This window comes from Vidua macroura, chromosome 8 (genome assembly GCF_024509145.1).
Source record: "Vidua macroura isolate BioBank_ID:100142 chromosome 8, ASM2450914v1, whole genome shotgun sequence".
Classification (NCBI taxonomy): Eukaryota; Metazoa; Chordata; class Aves; order Passeriformes; family Viduidae; genus Vidua; species Vidua macroura.
This window is the reverse complement of record NC_071578.1, coordinates 36618440-36637553: the sequence shown is the minus strand read 5'-3', so window position 1 is coordinate 36637553 and position 19114 is coordinate 36618440. Positions and strand designations below refer to the sequence as shown.

The window sequence follows — 19114 nt, the reverse complement described above, 5'->3', positions numbered from 1 at the left end:
ATTTAAGAGTTTCATTGTAATCAGCCAAATGAAGAGTAGGCTCTTGTTTCAGCCACAGTCACATCTGAGAACAAGCCTAGTAACTGTTTCTGGCACTATTACCTAAAGTCTCTACTTTTCACCACATGGATTTTAGGTTTCATCACTGGTACTTAGTCAAGTCACTCTCACTTATGAAATTATTCTCCTAGTAGGCGAAAAAAGCAAAACTACCACGTGGTGTTTTCAGGATCAAGTCCCACACAGGCCTTAGTGCCTGGTAAAGGAACCACATCAGCACTTCCACTCTACGTGTGCTCAGTGGGAGACACATTTCCAAAATAACTTTTTTTCTTTTTTAAAACTCACCCTTCATTATTAATGTTTTCAGACCAAGTAGAGGACAGCAAAAAAATGTAGCAGAAACTGGCCATCTGGGAGGTGCACTCCCCATCCCAGGGAGGTGCAACAGAATTTACTGCACCTTCTAAAAATGATGTTCTTCGGGTGCTGACTTGAATCTGGCACTCACTGCAGTCAATGGCATAAATACTATTGAGTTCTTTGGCGCAAAATCAAGATGAAAACTCTTCTGTGGTATTTACATACCCTCCGAACAGAGAGAGACTTACCTTTCTCAGGATTTCTCCTGAGAGAAGCTGTGAGAGAAGCAGAGAAGAGAATCAAAACAATTCTTATCTCATTCACTGCTCTCTGTTTCTACCCATGTGGAATATGGTATAGAGATTGTTTACCCAAAGTAATTACATAATTAAATTCTAATAATAATATTTTAGATTCATTATCCAATTAAGTCCATGTATATGTCAAGACTCTCAAAGAGAGAGTCACAAGTATTCTAGTTAGTAGTTAGTAAAAATTCTAATTAGTGTAATATAGTTATAGTATAATATAGTTTAATAAAGTAATTAATTAACCTTCTGAAATCATTGGAGTCAGAGCTCATTCTTCCCAAATCAGGGATCTCAACACTGATACTCTTTCTTTTTTTCTTTCTTTCTTATAATAGCACAAATCAAAGTAATTCAGTTGAAATCAATGAAATAACATCTCCAAGAGGTGACTCAAATCTAAGCTAATACCAATTCATGCTACACCCCTGCTGCACTTCATGATGGAAATACTCCTGTTTCAGTGAGATACGTTATGAGAAAAATACTTTTAACTAAAGCTGTTGTAGTGGAGATACTTATTGAGATTTTAAAACTGCTTCCAAAATGTTTTAGCTTTTAGCTGTGGGAGGTAGACAACCACCCTTTGCTCCTTAGTTTGTCTAGGTATGTCATGGTTTTGCATGGGAGACATTTAGGGAAGTGATGCAAAGCTTCCAGCAACTGGAAAGCTGGACACGCCTCTGTGAAAAACACACGTTAAAGATGAAAGAAACCCAGGAACTTCCTCTTTTTTCTTCCTGCCTGGGAACAGGTAACAAGGCTGGCCCGGCCCTGCCCTTGTCTCAGCTGGGCTGGGCGAGCAGGCTCTGCCATGGGACCGGGCCCCTCTCTGGAGAGCTTGCAGAGTGGCCCTGCAACTGGAATTGAAAGAAGCAAAAACCAAAAACCAGCCATGCAGCCCCAGGACACAGCCTCTGCCACTGCAGCTTCCAGTCTAGGAATGTTAGACTCCCAAACTTTACAAAAAAAGCCATTTATACCAGTTGTTTATCTGTGTTGTTATGGCAGATGTTAACAAAGACAGTGATTTGGCAGTTTTAGATGTTGGGGTTTGATTTTTTTTAATTCATTTTATCCCTACATTTTATATTCCAATTGTTTTATCCTGACTGTATTAGAAGTCAGCAGTTTTCCTGTACACTTCCATGGGGAATTGTACATAACCTACACACCTTTGAGTATTTCAGAGTTGGTAATCTGCCCCAAGCTCACTTGTCAACATTTGTCTCCAGCCTTTCTGCCTGGCACCTGAACAACATACAAAAGAAAAAGTAGATGCTGGAAATAAAATATGTTCTGTGAGCATTTGTTTCACATGGGTCTGTGCCTGGGAGAGGCTGCTGCTTGTGGCCAACTTGCAGCAGATGGGGATGTAGTCTGGGGAACAGAGGGTGATGTCCAGACTTCCTGGGCTGGCTGCCTGGCGCTGATGCCACTTGATGGGATTTGCATCATTTTATCATTGCAGATCATTATGGAGTCTAACTCTCTGCTTTTATGGCTCAAATAACACTTCAGCCTTGCTGTTACCTGTGACTTTTCCCAGAATTTTGTATATGACTTTTGAACGTTATTTTAAATATTAATTTCTTTGACTGGGAGGTGCCTTGCCACCCCTCTTGTCCTCTTTGCCCCACAGGTAAAACACAGAATTGTTGAATGCATTTGTGTCACTTGAGTTGTTAGTTAACAGCTGCATATCTGTAAATGGTCTATATGCTACAGTGAAGGGAGACCTGAATTTGCTCTATGGTCTATTGCTACAAATTCAAAGAAACAAGGTCAATTATGGAAGAATGTCGTGGCAATTAACATGTTAATCTTAATTAACATCAGGGAGGCATATCAGACAAATTTATGACTGTATTGGATGAATACTTGAGGGTATGCTACAGACAGAGCAAAAGAGATTTTATTAGTGGTCCTGCATGGCAAGAACCTTGCCTTGGGCAGGAATGGCCACAGTAGAATACAACTGGAGAGTTGTCAGGGCAATGACAGACCTGATACTTTCTCACTCTATTTGCAAGTCATCACCCAATTTTGGGGTGTTAGCCTCACCCAATTTTGGGGAATTAGAAGCAACTGTTACTGTCAGTGCTGTGGTTGTGGAAGTGTCCCAGCAAGGTGTTCACTTCCTGGCCCTGCTGTGCCCCCAAGCTGCTGAAGAGGGTTTGAAGAGCTGGTTACACAAACATCTGGGATGTTTGTGTAAGAGCTGATGGCAAGGGGAAGGATAGCTTTGCCAAGACCTTGACAGTGAAAACAAGCAGCATACGTCTGTGCTAGAGAAATGGGAACTAGAAAAACAGTGCCATGGGGGTCAATGACAGGTGAGGACAAAGCTTTGCATGTATCAGACAAGGAAGGGGATGTCTCCAGTATACTGCTGAATGTTGGATGAGAGCTTGGTTGGAGATTGGGAGTACACGATCTTGCAAGTTAATATTTTAAGAGGTGTTGTACAGGAAGAACTAGCAATGTTTAGATGTAGTCTGAGTGCAAAGATGAGGAGAGATGTTAAATTTTTTCTGCAATTTCTTGATCAGAGTTCGGCTCTTTAAGTCTCTCTAAATAAGACCCGCAGATCTGGCCTTGTGTGACTTTTGCTGGAAGACGAATTACCCTCTTCTCTGTCAGGCTGTTTTTTAATCTTCCTGCTGGGTGTTCTGCTGTTTCACCATAGTCTGCTCTCAGGGCTTCACCAGAAAGAACTAAATCAACTATGAGTGAGTTTCCCTTAGCCTTAAGGAGAATCAGGGGTCACAACAGGGAACCTACAGCTAGATGAGTAATTTTTTTTCTATGAATAGGGCAACACATATTGGCTGTTTGATGATAAAAGGGATGTGTGTCTTTGGTCAGTGTCTGTTCAGTCTTTGGTTCAGTGTTCTTTGCACGTGCCCTGAGAGAAGAGACCACAATGTAGCGTTTTTGCAGCTGAAATCAATCCTCTTGTTTTCCTCCTCAAAACCAGCATATGCACGTGTCCTTTGTTCCTTCTTCCAGAAGAGAACCTTCTAGAAGGGCTGTGGGTTAACTGATCACGGCAGACCATAAGATCTTTCCTAATCATGAAGGGCCACTGTACATTCCAATGGTTTATGGTTCATCACACACCCCACACGCACTAAGCTCTGAGCTCAAGCAAAGCATTTAGTCCATCATTGTCCCTTATAAACAGTGCAAAGCAAAAGGAAGCAACTGAGGCATGCATACAGTGATCATAGAGCTGTAAAGATTTTGTCAGGCCTGGTGGCCAGCTTTTTAGCTTCAGTGACTGCAGCAGCATAGTGGTGGTGTTCATTTACTGCCATGAGGATGTCATGTACAGGAGAACTTACTTTTGCTTCCTTCGTGGCTGCAGGGTAGAATGTCTGTGTTGGTCCCAGCATGAAGAGCAACTGTGATTTCTGCACCTCAAATAACAGAATTTCTCCTTGCAATACTTAACTGTTGGCAAAACCACATGCCTGCAGCCTTTTTTCTGCTTCCTCCATGTAAGTGAGCAAGCCATATGTGTTGGGAAAGGAGCATGTGGGAAGATGTGTATTGCTGGCACTCCTAATGTCTGTGTCACCAATTCTTCAGTTTAAATCAGATGAGGGTCTGATACAATAGGCTGGCCATATGGAGTTTGAGGAAAATACTATACTGTCCATTTTGACACTTTTCAGCATAGATTTTTACTACACAGATTTTGCATTTGCACATTTTGTGTTCTTGCTTAAGAGCAACTGAAATTAATCCTTGTTTTTTTGGAATGAAGGAGGAGGCTGCACACAAAACTTCCTTTTATTACCTAAAAATTCAGCAGTTATTCACTGCCTGAAAGGGGAAAAATTTATTCCTCTGGCTGTTTCAATTCTGCTTCAGTTTCTCTGCCAGATTTTCTTTTGGGATCTGCACAAACAAGTTCACGATGGCAGAGAAGATAAATGGGAGACAGCTATCCTGACACAGGCAGTCTTTGGTAATGCTGTGCTTCAGTGTAAGCTGTCGATGGTATCCAGGGATAAGAAATGGGCAACTCTTGGCTTTTTGGTGAGTTAGGACAGTTACAGATAAGCTGCAGTTCTGGCAATACCAGCACTTGCTGTTCTTTCTAGTCTTGTAAACTATATGTGCCTGTAACTATAGATCTTTCCTTAAACTTTCCTGTTCTTTTTTCGTTGGGAGTTTTCTTCTGTTTGACTTGTTTTTGAGGCCATATGCTTTTGAAAAATTTTCCTGGATGGATTCGGTTTTGTGAGCCATGGGGATTGTTGACATAAAAGTCTACTAATATGTGAAAGTTATTATGAGCTCTGATTGTGAATTTTGTCTGAATAGTGCTCATCAGGTAAGAAATCACTAAGTATGAATCTATCTTAAGGAAAAAAGTCTCATAAGTAGAAATTGTTCTTAATAATCAGAAGGTGAAGCCATGGAACATAGCCTTTTCTATTGTGGCCATGAATCTTAACTGATCAGCAGCTGAAATGAGACCCTTGTTCCCTGGTATTGAACTCTTCAATCAGTTCTATATACTGAGCTTTTTACTGCACAAGCCATATTTGTAATTTCCCCAGTTACTTATCTCCCTTTTCAAATGGTTCTCTTTTCTTTTTTTCCTCTTATTTTTTTTTTTTCTTTCCCTCCCTCCCCCCATGTCCACACCTCACATTACCAGAGGCTACAAGCTGAAGGGAGATATTGAGACAGATATTGATGTCCATCTAGAAGTGCAGGATGCACTCCTGAAGCTTTTCACTCTCTTCTTGCTTAGGTAATCCTTCAGTTAATCTTCTGAAGTTATTTAACTCAAGGTATAGTGCTGAAGCATTACAGCATGAAATCATTAGTCATGAGCAGAATCCTGACATCCTTCTCATGCTTCAGATGATAAAGCCTCTTCTTGCTTAGAGAGCTAGAAGCTCTTTCAAAAACTTACTAGTGTTTGTGCAAAAAGAAGCAGTGTATACCATTTCTTTATTTCCAAGTGCCCAATAAAACTGGCAAGACCCTTATGTGGTGCTTACCTCTGGTTTCTTATGAGTGAAAAAAGAGAACTTTGTAGTTGTTGTTGCTCTGGAATACTGCCAAAGCATATTGCAGCTGTGTAGGGAGCACTGGTGTCCTGGAGATGAGAGGGCCCTGAAGTCAGGTCTTAGAATATACAGTTTATTGCAAAGGGCGTGGGTGTGGGGGCCTGCTTGGGGTGCCAGCTGCAGCTCGGAACAGCTGGATTACTTATGGACTCCCCAGGGAGTGAGGGCAGGGAGAGATAGAGAGAGAGAGAGGTGGTGGGGGCGGGAGAGGATGCTAAGAGAGGGTTCCCAGAGAGGGTCCAAGAGTCCATCTGGCCCCCTGGGTATGCCTTATCAGGAGGCTTCAGAGTGGGTGCGGAATAAGACTTGGGCCAATGGGATTACAGATACCTGGTACTTCAGGGGAGGGTTACAGATGTGGGATAAACTATACATTTTTGAGGGATGGGACAGAACATTCTATCTGACCCTTGGATCTGTCTGTAGGTCAAAAGGGGGAGTTGCCTTCACCTGGCTATACCACTCTTCTCTAGTTGCTTAGCAACCAAGGTCTGACATCTCAAAGCTCGTTCTCATCACAATCTCACCTACAGTCTCTGTATTTTCCAAATCCTTTGCCAGGCAGTCATATTTGCAAGGCTTTCCCATTTCATCTTCCCCAACACAGGTGCTCTTCTGAACAAAACATGTATATGAGTGTCTTACTGCTGCCTCTGAAAAAAGTGTTGCAGAGGTCACCCTGGCCCTGCTACCATGGTGGTACAGTTTGTTTTTCAGAACACTGGTTACCCATGTCATAGAGGAGATGAGTGCAGAGATCCCATAAAGAGACTTGTGCTGTTTAAACCCTGCAGTGCACGGACCAAGTGCTGAGAAGTGAACTCTTACTGCCTCTCTGATGCATCTTAGAGCTTCCCTGAGCCCTCTGGTGTTTTCTTGGCCCTAATACTTCTCTCTTTGGTATTTTTTGTATTTTAATTTTTCTTTCCTTCCCTGTGTGGATATTGGAAATGTTTCTATCACAAAGATCTATAAAGCCACTTGTGGTTTCTGAGTGCTTTGACTTTCTGCTATTGCTCAATTCTCAAGGCTGGCTTGTGCTGCCACTGGTCACTGTGTCAAAAGGCAGGTAGGTGATCTTTGAAAATGTTTGCAAAACTGAAGCTCCTTTTCCTTTGTAGACAGATCAATATGTTTGCCCTTTTTTTTGGAAGTGGGAATTACAAGTGTATTACCCTTAGGTGTGCTGCAGTTATTACCTAATTTCCTGCTGAAGTGCTGTAATGAAGAATACAGTTATCATCATCCTTATTCTGAGGAACTAGGAAAATGGTAGATCTCAATCAATGATGTCTGGTAGAGATTCCTTTTCAATGGACTAATAGCATAAAGTGACTTTAAAGAGGTCAGCTTGAGGCTGCCAGAGCAGCATAAAAGAGATGTGAAAAGATTTAGGAATTACTTTTACTATATACTTTTCTTATATAATCCCATCTTGGCCCCTTTTTCCTTACATCATTTCAGTCCCTATCCAGACAAGTGCAGTGTTTCTGAAGTGGCTCCAGTGGCTAAAGAAATTAAGAGTAATAGAGACCGTAGGCATCCAGGCTGAAGGCAAAGCTTTATGATGTTGCTAATAAAAAACAAGAGAGAGGGACTGAGAGGCAGGAATAGTTCCTTTTGCAGTCTGAGCTCTCACCTGAAGCTGATGCTCTCTTGGGCTTAGTTAGGGGATACGTTTTTTTGTTAGTTAGAAGTCTGCTAATAATTCAATAGGGTTTTTGGTCTTAAGTGTTTGTTTTAAAGACAAACAGTTTAAACTCTAAACTGATAATCTTCCCTTAAAACATTTTTGTATATTTCCTTTGTCAGTACCAGAAAAATAAATGCTTAGGAAGAGGCCTGGACCTCATAGAAAACCTTTCAAACTGAGGTGGTGGTGAATGCCAGAAATGATGCAGCTGATGGCTTTGTCATTGCCTTGAGTCACAATCTGTGTTTATGAAACAGCTGCTTTGAGCTCCATTGTGGAATCATTGATAAATCTGAAAAAGTGTGTTTTAACACCAAAGAAGTGAAAATTGAACCCCTAAAATCAATTTGCCATAGCAGGATGGAAGTCTTTTAATCACTGCTGTCTCGTCTTCTGTTGGTTGTGCCTAAAATACCATGTCTGAGTGAAGAAATATACAAGCCTTTTTCATGTAATGCCTTTCATGTAATGCCTTTCCAGCTTGGAGCTGGGCTCATAAGTTCACTGACTTTTGTAATTAATCAGTAATACATAGTTTGATTCTTGTAGGTTCCACTGGAATTTATACACGTGCTAACTGTATCACAGGTAGCATATAAAATTTGTTCTTGCGGGTCTTTTTATAAATTTAAGAAGTTATAAGAAGAAGTTAAGAAGATAACTGTGTTATCCACTGCAGTCACAGAATAGATAAGCTTGAAAATGATTTTGAAAATCCCATGAGCACTTACTAATTTCTTTCCCACTTATTGTTCAAAATGTGCCCTGTGGGCCCATTGAAAGTCATCTGACCATATATCTGCAGGGTTAGGATGAGAACAGGTGAATAAAGACTGCAAATATTCAATAATTTTTAATTACAGGTGATAGAGAGATTATTAGAAGCTTTTTTTTTGAATTCACATTACATTGGAAGACTTAATTTTTTATTATCTTGTTATGTGTCAATTAATCTCTGGAGAAAAAAATGATCCCTGATGTAAGATTAATTGATATGGAGTTTCATACTTTCACCCACTTCTGGCCTGCACCTTTAGAAGCAAGGGAAGAGAGGTTAATCCATGTTACAGGGAGCAACTTGATGATTGGGCCCAGTAAAGATATCCATGGTAACTATATGTGTTATGTGTATGCTCTTGCAATGTCTGACATTTATTCATCTAAAGCCATCAAAGCTCTGATAATAGAAAACGAAATGTTAATTTTCAATTCTGATCCTTTAAATTATGCTGATGCATCATCTTCTAGGAGTGTTTGTGAGGTGTAATTTAATAGTATTTTTTCCACCTACAGATTACACAATAGGTAAATTAAAATTAAAGCATTCAGTTGGAGATGTCTTTACCATCATTAATGAAATGATTGTGCAGTTTACAATTGGCTTATTTTTTGTTGCATAATGCTGGTGGTACCTAGAGTTTTGCTTATCAGTTTCAGTTTATATTATTCATAAACTGAGAGGAATACATAATTTAATAATATATTCTCTCATGTGCTGTTTTCTAATTTCCTGACTTAATCCCTATGAAACCCTCTTAGTTGTGCTCTCAATGAATATTTATCTCACATTCACTTGATTTTGGCCTTCGTCCTAGTTACAAAGGTTCCTGTAGTAGCATGTGTAAAACCAGGATGTGACAAATGTGGTGCCATATTTTTCACTCAGCTACCCAGAGTTAAAATACCCACTCCACAGCTGATGGTGTTAGATCTGCATTTTGTAGCAGTGCAAAAGTACACCTGAAGTCAAAAGTGACCAGATCTCCCTGTGAAAGGGCTGTGGCAGCCTCCTGTCAAGAGTCACAGATGTCATTAGATTAGTGAAAGCTGAGCCTCAAATTGATGCTAACCATCAAATCCTGAATTTCACTACTTGTGAAAATCAATCTCTTGCTCCTGCTTTCTGTATGTATAGGACCATGAGATTCTGACTTTAAGATATAAAAGATGAATATACACAAAAGATGAAGTCACAAAAACAGCACCAGTGGAGATTTAGACTGGATATTAGGAAAAATTTCTTCACCACAAGGATTGTCAAGCACTGGAGTAGGCTGCCCAGGAAAGCAGTGGAGTCACCATCCCTGGGGGAATATAAAAGGCATGTAAATGTGGTGCTCAGGGATGTGGTTTAATGGTGGATTACAGTTGGACTCAATAATCTTAAGGATTTTTTCCAACATAAATGATTCTTTGAAAATAAATCTGAAATAGTGTAACTTAGTCTTTTCTTTGCCATTTTTCTTGGTGTCCCATGCTCTTGGAGTTATCTGTGCTCTTTTCATGTGCTGTTTTGGAAGGCTCTTGAGTGTGACAGAGATACATTCATGTAGGAACTATTATTGAAGGAATGTGACATTCTGAGGATCTTTGAGTACTTTTGAAGAGAAGCTGGGCTGGCGTCACTTGTCTTAAACAAGTGCTGCATTCACCAGGATCTCACCTAAGCCTTCTACCATGCACCTGCAGAGGTTATAGGGAATGACATCTCTTGTTTCTGTTGCTGCTAACACACACATTAATTATTTTGTGATGCTAAGTGTAAATGGAATGAAGTCTAAAAGGTCTTTTTTTGGCTTTGGTTTCTGCAGTATGCACACACAGCATCCCTCAATTATGTTACTGCACAGAATCATGTTAAAGATTGCTTCAGTGCTCTCTCTGAACTGGTAATATGAAAGAAATAAAGTACAAAAGACACCAAACTCACAGTTGGAAGCTGTGAGCTTGCTTGCACATCTCATAGGGATGGATGTGAAAAGTTACATGTTTCCATTTCAGTCCAGTGGCCACTGTTACAGTGTGTTTTCCACTTTTTAGTTTGACTTCTTTCTTTAGTGGCTGTATCATTTACTTTAGGAAATGGATTACTTATGGACTTTGCATTTTTACTTTGTTTTCATCCTTTGATTTTATGTGATGCACAAATTTAAAGCATCAGTGCACAAAAGACGCATAATACTTCAATGAAAACTTAGTGCCAGAACTCGCACTCCTTGTCCTTTGGTCTCTTCCCCTACTCCATCAATGTACTCCTGGTCCAGAGCTAACCCCACCCTTTGGAAAGGAGAGTAGGAGATGGGTGAGCTGAGATGCTGTGCAGAGCAATTTTGAACCAGCTGCATGCAGGTCCATGGTCAGAAATCCCCCTTGTCGGTGAGTTCAACAGGGAGTGCTGGCAGCTCTGGGATTCAAGTTTGGCTGTTCTCATTTGCTCAGGCAGGAGCTCTGTGGTCTTTTTCTTGCCCAGTATGGAGGGAATGTGTTCTTAAACAAGACTCTGAGAGTCCATTGACTTTCAGTTGAGAATGAAGTTGATAAATTTTATTGCACAGAAAAATGTTTTATGCTTGAGTTGTCTGGCATCAGTTCCTGTGACTTTTGGGAATAGATAATAACTCATTCTAGAGTTTATTTAATGCTGATGAAGGTGCTGGATTTTAAAGAACTTGCACATGGTCAGGTTGTTCCACAATTGTCTGTTGTAGGGTTGTGTGTCGATCTGAAGAGTGCTGGCTGCTCTCTACAGGTGTTTGAATTAAATTCTGCATTGTTATGGAGTAATAGTATGTGAAAAGTTGATTATTCAATTTAGAATAATAAATCAGGGCGGAGATCTTGGATCTCTTGAATGTGTGGCTTGTCATTGACTTCACTGGGGACATGATTTCTTAATTTTGCCATGGGGTATTTGGCATAGTTACATTGTTAAAATGAGAAACAAAGTTTGATGTGATTAAAGTAACTTGGAGCGCTGAGATCTATTGAAAGATGTCTCTTTCTGTCTTAGGGTGATGCAAAGTGGATTTCTATTGTTTCAAGCTAAGCAAGTACCTTTTGTCCAAGTTCTGTAAATACTCTCATTGTGCTTGCTCCAGGCTTGCTGTGACTAGTGATTCTTCTCATCTTCAGTGCTATCTGGTTTAAAAAATGGTATTGTTTTATTGTGCCTATGTGCATCATCTAAGGAAATGGGCAGACAACATTTGACCAAGACGTGGAATTATTTCTCTTTATGAATAATTTAAATTCCTTAATTGAAGCACTGTTTTTTTTTTTTTTTTTTTTTTTTTTTTTTTTTTTTGGGTTTTTTTTTTTGAGGCAGGTAAATCAACTCCTCAAGAAAGAATGGTACCACTTATGTAGAATGCTATCATTAAAGTGTTCTTCAGGCCTGCCATTTAAATTTGCAAGGAAATCCATTCCCTAAAGGAATAAAAAAGGGCAGGACTGGTGGCCAAAATGTCAGGGTGAGTTAGTCACCAGAAAAATCTATTATTCATGGGATTAATAAATAAGGGAGAACTGCAAAAGACGTGCTGCTGGATTTTGTCACAAAAATGAAATAAAAGAAATTGCAAAGCTGGCTTTCTGACAAAATGTCACTTCCAGTTTAACAGATAGTTTAAAGTTGAATACAAAAACTGCTAATCAATTTTGTTCTCTTTTGAGTTTGTTTATGCCGTCTATGGGTATTTTTAGATCTGAAGGCTTCCTTTATCAGAATATCCATGGAGAGCTCTCTTCCATGCAAAAAGCTTGGCCTATAGAGTCCTATTTTTTTGAAGCTGGTCTCCTGCCACTTTCCCTGGCTTGCTGGAGCATACAAGGTTCTGGTGGTATCCCAAACAAATAGGAATTTGGGCCGGCAGGATCCTTGTGGGGCTCAGATAGCCCTTCTTCTCCCTCTCCTTTACTATTTGTAGTAATGAAATCTGTGCCTTTTGGCTTTAGAAACTGAACTGTTAAAAGAGAAGTCTGCATGTTTAAATGAACCTCAGCCTTGAATGTGACACTTTATTTTTTGCTTGTTCATTATTTCTTTGCCTAAAAAGCATCTCTCTAGATACTGTCTATTTTAATTCCTGTGGCCTAACCAAGCTCATTCTGAGTAGCTGAAGAGAACAGGAGCAAACAGATATTTTCTTTCTTTACGGAAACATATAGAAAAAACACTCCTTTTTTCCTGTTTAAAAAACCCACCCAAGTGTAACCACTAAAATCAGTAAAGGTTTTGTTATGGGAGTGCTTTAAAAGCAGTTCACTAAGATGGAAGCCTCTGAAGTGTCTTTTTTGAGCCGGGATACGCAGTAAGAATGAACATTTGCACCCACACATAGCATGAAATGGGGGTGGTTTGTTCTCTGAATGCTTCAGGTGCGCCCTTTGAGAGGATCAGAGGATCTCATAGCATTCACTCAAGTGTCCAAACGCTGACTTCCTCTTCCTCTTCCTCTTCCTCTTCCTCTTCCTCTTCCTCTTCCTCTTCCTCTTCCTCTTCCTCTTCCTCTTCCTCTTCCTCTTCCTCTTCCTCTTCCTCTTCCTCTTCCTCTTCCTCTTCCTCTTCCTCTTCCTCTTCCTCTTCCTCTTCCTCTTCCTCTTCCTCTTCCTCTTCCCCTTCCTCTTCCTCTTCCTCTTCCTCTCCTCCACTCTCCCTCTCCCTCAGGAGTAATTGTTACCTAATGCCTGCCATGTAAAGTGGTTTTCAGGAAGAGAAGAATCACATGTAGGCTCGATTCTAAACATGAAAGATCTGTAGGTCCATAGATTTGTACTTGGAAGGAAGTTTTAATACTTCTCAGTAACATCCCTGACCCTCTTTATTTTTCATTATGCCATAGTACAATTCATGTAATGTTTTTTTCCTGGAATACATATACCATAAGTTTGTTAGCATAACAGTAGTTACAGAATGTCATACATGGTATGCATGATGATATATTGATGTTTATTCTGTCCTTCCAATCTTACCCTAATGATTTGAAATTAGAAAAATAAATTTTACAATTACAGTTTTATCCCCTAGACAATGGCACCAGCATAGCATATGACCTCCTAACTATTCTGAATTAGCTTCACTTGAATTTAACAGTATCTTCTCTGCTGTTTTGTAAATATAGCAGGGCAGATAATCTGCTCTGGTCAGTGCTTGCTGAGTGTCTAGCCAGAGTCCAGCCTGTACTCATAATGGCTTGATTTTCTTGTTGTAGCAGTTTGACCAGATATAATTTCAGTGCCTTCAAAAGACTGTGTTCTCATTTTACATGAACAGGACATGAATTAGAGTAGAATCCAAATGCTGTACCACTGTGAAATTAAGGTATTTTTGTATTCTTGCAGAATGGATTGTGTTCAGAATGAATTTCTATTATGTTACTGTTACAGCAGAACAGTTACAGCAGTGGAAGTGAAATGCCTGGGCTATCCACTGCAGTCACAGAATAGATAAGCTGTATTTTAGTGTCAAAATGTGAATCAGTTTTGCTGTCTGGCCTCTTGTAAGAAGGGTCTACCACTGGTACCTTGTTTTGCTAAGTACCACTTAAATGGGTAGGGAGTGGTCATGTGGCTAATCCCCAGGTTAGGTCCTGCATGGCTCCCTTTCAGCTGTGAAAGCTGGGCCAGGAGTTGGACTTTGATGATCCCTATGGGTGCCATCCAGCTCAGGATAGTCTATGATTCTGTGACTTTGGATTCTTTGGCTCAAGGAACAGCATCTTAGATTCATTCACCACCAGCTTGCATATAAGCTCTGTTTTTGTTTCATACAACATGTGATGTCAAACACTGAAATGTAAACTTAGCAAAGATTTTTTTGGTTTCTCTTTTTTTCTTCACGCTCACTTTTCCCCCCTCACAGAGTCCAGGAAAGATTTAGGTCTGTGGGAAAGTGCACAATCCTTACAATCCTTCATCTGACTCTCTCTTAGACCTCTTTTGCAATGGTGTTGAAGTCAAGACCTCCCCCCACTTCCTCGTCCTTCTGTCAAGTCCTCCCCTTAACAGGGATGGAGTGGCTGACTTTGGTTTGGAAAAACTCTCCTAGGTTGGCTGAGGTTCTAAAGCTGCTCCCCTCAAGGTTGCATGAAAATTAATATGCCTATGCAGCTTCACCTTCCCCATGCTTCCTATGTAAATTTCTGTAGAAAAAATAGTTTGTTCAAAGGCAATAGAGCTTTCTCAAAGAAATCTCCTTATTCATGTGGCTGGGTGTCTTTTTAAGTCAATGGCTCTGAATTCCTTTCTTGCAAAAAGGCACAGCTTTATCAGCTTTAGAGTTGATAATTAGACTGTTAGGTATTCCCTGAATTTTTAGGTCTTAGTATGAGACCAAAGGTTACTAAATAGGACCTGAATTTCCTTCCTTTCTCCTGTTTTTTCTGGAGGCAGTTCACTTCCCCTGCTAATAAATTGATGACTAATCATGTGCTCTTCTTGTTATATCTTATGAAACTGGTAAATTGGCAAATACTACAAAAGCAACAAGTACCTCCACTGTTTATCCTTCCCAGGGGCTACATCCCAGATCTGCTCTTCCTTCACTGAAACTGGAGGACATGGAGAGATAGAGAAGTACAGGGTAAGTATGGGTAGTGGCAGTGTTGCTGTATGGATGGATATTCATTAGCCTTTCCTTCTGATTACTCCAGCTGCATCAGATGAAAAGCCAAGAAGATTTGTATATCACTGGAGGCTTTGGCACTTCCTTTGTGCTATCTTCTTTTCTCCTTCCATTTTTGGAAAGCTGGTTGTTAGAGAGAGTCCCTTGGGGATGAGCTCTGGGTTAGAGGGGTTGTTGACATGATTGACAGCTTTTCTTCTGCCTTCCCTGGCTCGGTGGGAGAAAAAGCTAGTGGATGTTCGTGCATTCAAAATTTAAGGCTTCTTAAAATGCCAGTGAGTAGGTGGTAGCTTTTGGCTTTGTTGTGTTCTGAGATTCGGCTTTTGAGCAAATGGTTCATTACAAAGTGTCTCAAATGTAATAATTTTCTATACTTTCAGGCTTATCTTACCACAAGAAATGGCCAATTGTATTTTCTTAATGTTGTCAAATATTTCTAAGCTACTAACCAAGCCAATTTCTTTTTATGAGTTAAACCTGTGTTTATACTGTAGACATGTGAAATAGGGGCAGAACATAGCTGGCAAGTTAATATTCTGTGTCTCAGAGAAAAGTTTTGTTTTAATTATAAATATTACATAAAATATGGATTTTTGATAAGAAGGCATCTGCAACTTCAGCAACAGTGGAAGTAATGTTATAGCCAGCCATAAATGTAGAATGACATTTATTTTGAAAGATCCCCTTCCAGTCAACTTCCACCACTGCTGGTTTTCTACAAACTCTGCTTCCACAGTGCTGAAGCAGAGCTTATGATTCCTCCATTGTAAGTCATCCATGCATAATTAGGGTAAAATATCAGTTTAATAAAGTGAATATAAGGACTGAGTTTGAGCTCTATGGCAGCTGGGAAAGTTACTGAGATTCTTTTCTCTAGATTTGCATGTAAGAGTCAGTGTTGGAAGAATGTATGTCTGTTTTCAGACTTAGTCCTAATTTCATTAAACTGAGCATCATGTGATCTGTTTTCTATTGTTATTTCATACAGAAGATCTAACTTGAGAAATATTCCTGCTGAAATTTTTAGGTTTCACACTTTGAATTCAGGAAAGACTACTCCATTGAAAATAATATTTCAGAATTTAAATTTAGCATATTTGTTAATATAGCTACACAGTTGAACTTCTTAAACTTCTTGATTGGCATATATCTTACTGTGTTCCCTTGCGTGTGATATGGGCTCAGATGAGTAAAGAAGAACCATTTAAATTAATTTTCCTTGAGGATGTGTCTCTGTGTTGGCTCATCACTATTTTGGTAGTGCTATTAATTTGGTGGCAGCAGATGCCAGTAGGGTGCATGGAAGGTAATTGTGCCTGCATCACCACTCCAAGTCTGCCACTGTCCCAGACCTGCTGGACACAGTGTTTTAATTAGTTAGTATGTGTGAGTAATATTAACAGCTGCTCTGGAAAGCCAGTTCCAAAAAGCAACTCATAGTTCAATGGAAAATTTGCATAGAAAAATTGTATGTTAGAAGTACATTTTTGGAAGCTGATTCCTGTAATTCCTTGCTAATGCCAATGACAGGTTACTGAAAATGTTCAGGAAAAATCAGCCATCAAATTTAACAAATTTCATCTAGATCTAGTAATTATTTAACCCTTTAAGTAGTGCAATAGCATATAAAGTGTTCAGCAACTAAAATAGAAGTGATAGTTCATCTGAAATTATCCAGTGAGAATATTCTCAGGTTTCATCACTCAACTATTTTACCAGTTCAACTTACCAGCATTTTTGAAAATGACATACAATTATTATTAGTATGGAAATGTTCTTAGACATTCAAGTTAGTCAAGAGGCAAAAAAAAAAAAAAAAAAAGGAAAAAAAAAAAATCCAAACATTAAGGAAGATTAGGCCTTACTGAGTAAACCATAAAACTGAATGCACATTTTCTTCTGCAGAACTATCATCCTTTGTTGCTAAATTTTTGATTTCCAAATCCAAGTAGGAGGGGAAGTACAAGGATTAGATAAACTCAGTATGCCTTTTTTCCCTGTCATTGTCTTATGGTTCAGATCTTCAAAGTCCAGCATCATTGTTACTTTCAAAGTAGCCCTTCCAGCAGCAAGGGAAATGTCATGAAATGACATTAACAAAGCTCAGAAAAGTGCAGAAACACTTTAAGGAAGGCAAATACTTTGTATATGTCATTCTCTTTTTCTCCAAACGTAAATTAAGTTTTCATTTCAGACTGTTGGTACTTTATCCATTAATTCCCACATTAGTATGTAGAAGTGGAAGCTAACTTAGTCCATTACAATGATTCATATTCTGTCCAAGGAACAAACATTTTCTGATGGGACTAAGGACTGAAGCATATTAATGCAGTTGAAATCTTCCAGCTCCCAAAACAGGCAGAAAAAGAAATTGTTACAAGGAATGAAACTAGAAAAGCTAATATTGCTATCTGTGCAAGTCCAGTAAAAAGGCAGGTGGGCTGCATCTGTATTGCCTGGCACTGTGTGCTATCTGGTTTTTGACAGCTGGGGTGTGCAAGCACATTGGAGCAGGAGGTGCTGGCTGTCTGGGATGTGCTGTTTCTCCTCACCTGGTTCCTGCTAACAGGAAGGTGGAAACCTTCAGTTATGCTGTCCACTGAATACAACATGGGAGTGAGATTTTTTATGCCTTTGGTCATTAGAGGATCCTCACACCTTTGAGAGGATTAACAGAAAGTGATGATGACATTTGTGGCAAGTTTCAGGAGTATGTTCACCTACAAGTGAGAAGTGGGTAGAGAAAATACGTAACAGCTGGTCTGTGAACATATATTTTCATGTACCACATTTTGCTGTGGTGGCACAGCCCTCTTCCCATCAGATCAGAGCTCTGTCCGCTCCGAGTGGTTTAATTACATTTCCTCTTTAAATAACAGTAATTAGTTATGGTTTCCTAGAACCTCAGAGGAATACAATTGATCATTTTTTCTATGCATTGTTGCTTTTTTTTTCTCTGAGTCTGTTTCACTGAGTAGCTGTTCCTAGTGAAAAGGCTCTTGCAATGCATGAGGGAGACAGATGCATTTCACCTGTGATTTCAGTGATTTCCATATATGAGAGGATCCTTGGAGATGTCTTGTGCATGAAATGAATGCAGCTGCTCAGGTTGTTTGTGGTGGCCTACAGCTGGCCTGTAGGCCTCAAAGTATAAATAATTACAAATTTATAACGGAAATATATATATAAAAATAATTACATAATAGCCTTACTTACATAATTCGACTGGTAAGAGCAGGCCCGGGCCATTGGGGACTCAGGCTTCTATTGGCTGGTTGACCAGGAAGTAAGTGGCTCAGCCAAGAAGGACTAAGCTCATGAGCCCCTCGGGTATATAAGGAAGTAAGATCTGAATAAGGTGAACTGTTGCTGCATGAACTCGGTGTGTCTTGTCACTGGTCTGTCCCCAAAACTGTGACAATTGGTGGACCCTGACGTGATCGCAACAGCTGCCACCAATAGAGCGGGGAGACAGACGGGGCAACTGGGAAGAGTTGCCCGCAGCCTTTGAGCTGCCTGCAGCCTTTGAGCTGCAAAGAGCGGCGTTCACAGCACTGCGGGGCAACCAGGAGGAGTTGCCTGCAGCCTTTGAGCTGCAAAGAGTGGCGTATACAGCCGTGATTGGTCCAGACCCCCCTTTATTTTTTCTTTTATTATTTTTTTGTAAGTAGAAGACACCACCAGCATGGGAGCATGGGCTTCCACAGCGGAGGACCTCCTCCTGAAGGTATGGACTCACATTCTAAAGAATAGATTTGAAAAATATGAGGAACGGGTTTTATTAGCCCGAATAATGTGGTGAGCGAACCGTGGAATTGGACATATCAGAAGTGGCTGCCCTAGATTTAAAAACTTGGGAGTGGGCTGGCTGACATATCGTCATAGCTGCCTCTACAGGAGATGACTCTGCCATTTCTGTTATCAAGCCTTGGAGACTTGTCACGAACATGATAGAACTGTTGCAAAGTGAGCGGGTGGTGAGGACGGCAGAGGGATCACAGCTGGCACTGTCTGCTGAGGCAAACGGCAAAAGCAGAGCACCAAGGGAGGTGGTGGGGCGGGCAGACACTGTGCCAGGCGAGAGAAGGAAAAGGATGGGTGCAGAAAGTACAATGTGCTGGGAGGCCCACAGGCAGAGCCGTGGAGCCTCCCCAGGCAAGGGTGACCTACCTGGGGAGTGCCCTGATGCCCTCCAGGACCAGGATCTGTCAGTGCATTGCCCCATCCCTGGGGCCATCAGTGGAATCGCCCCAAG

General features: G+C 40.3%; 1 long non-coding RNA gene across 2 annotated transcripts; it reads left to right on the top strand.

The window, feature by feature from the left end:
* The first annotated feature begins 6580 nt into the window (after positions 1–6580).
* Positions 6581–18688, top strand: LOC128810877 (uncharacterized). Of its 2 annotated transcripts, XR_008438164.1 has the most exons (4): positions 6581–6664; positions 6794–6833; positions 14750–14817; positions 18531–18688. It is a non-coding gene; the product is annotated as an uncharacterized LOC128810877 (long non-coding RNA). The 2 variants fall into 2 exon arrangements; XR_008438163.1 differs by having other exon boundaries at positions 6581–6833.
* Positions 18689–19114: the final 426 nt, after the last annotated feature.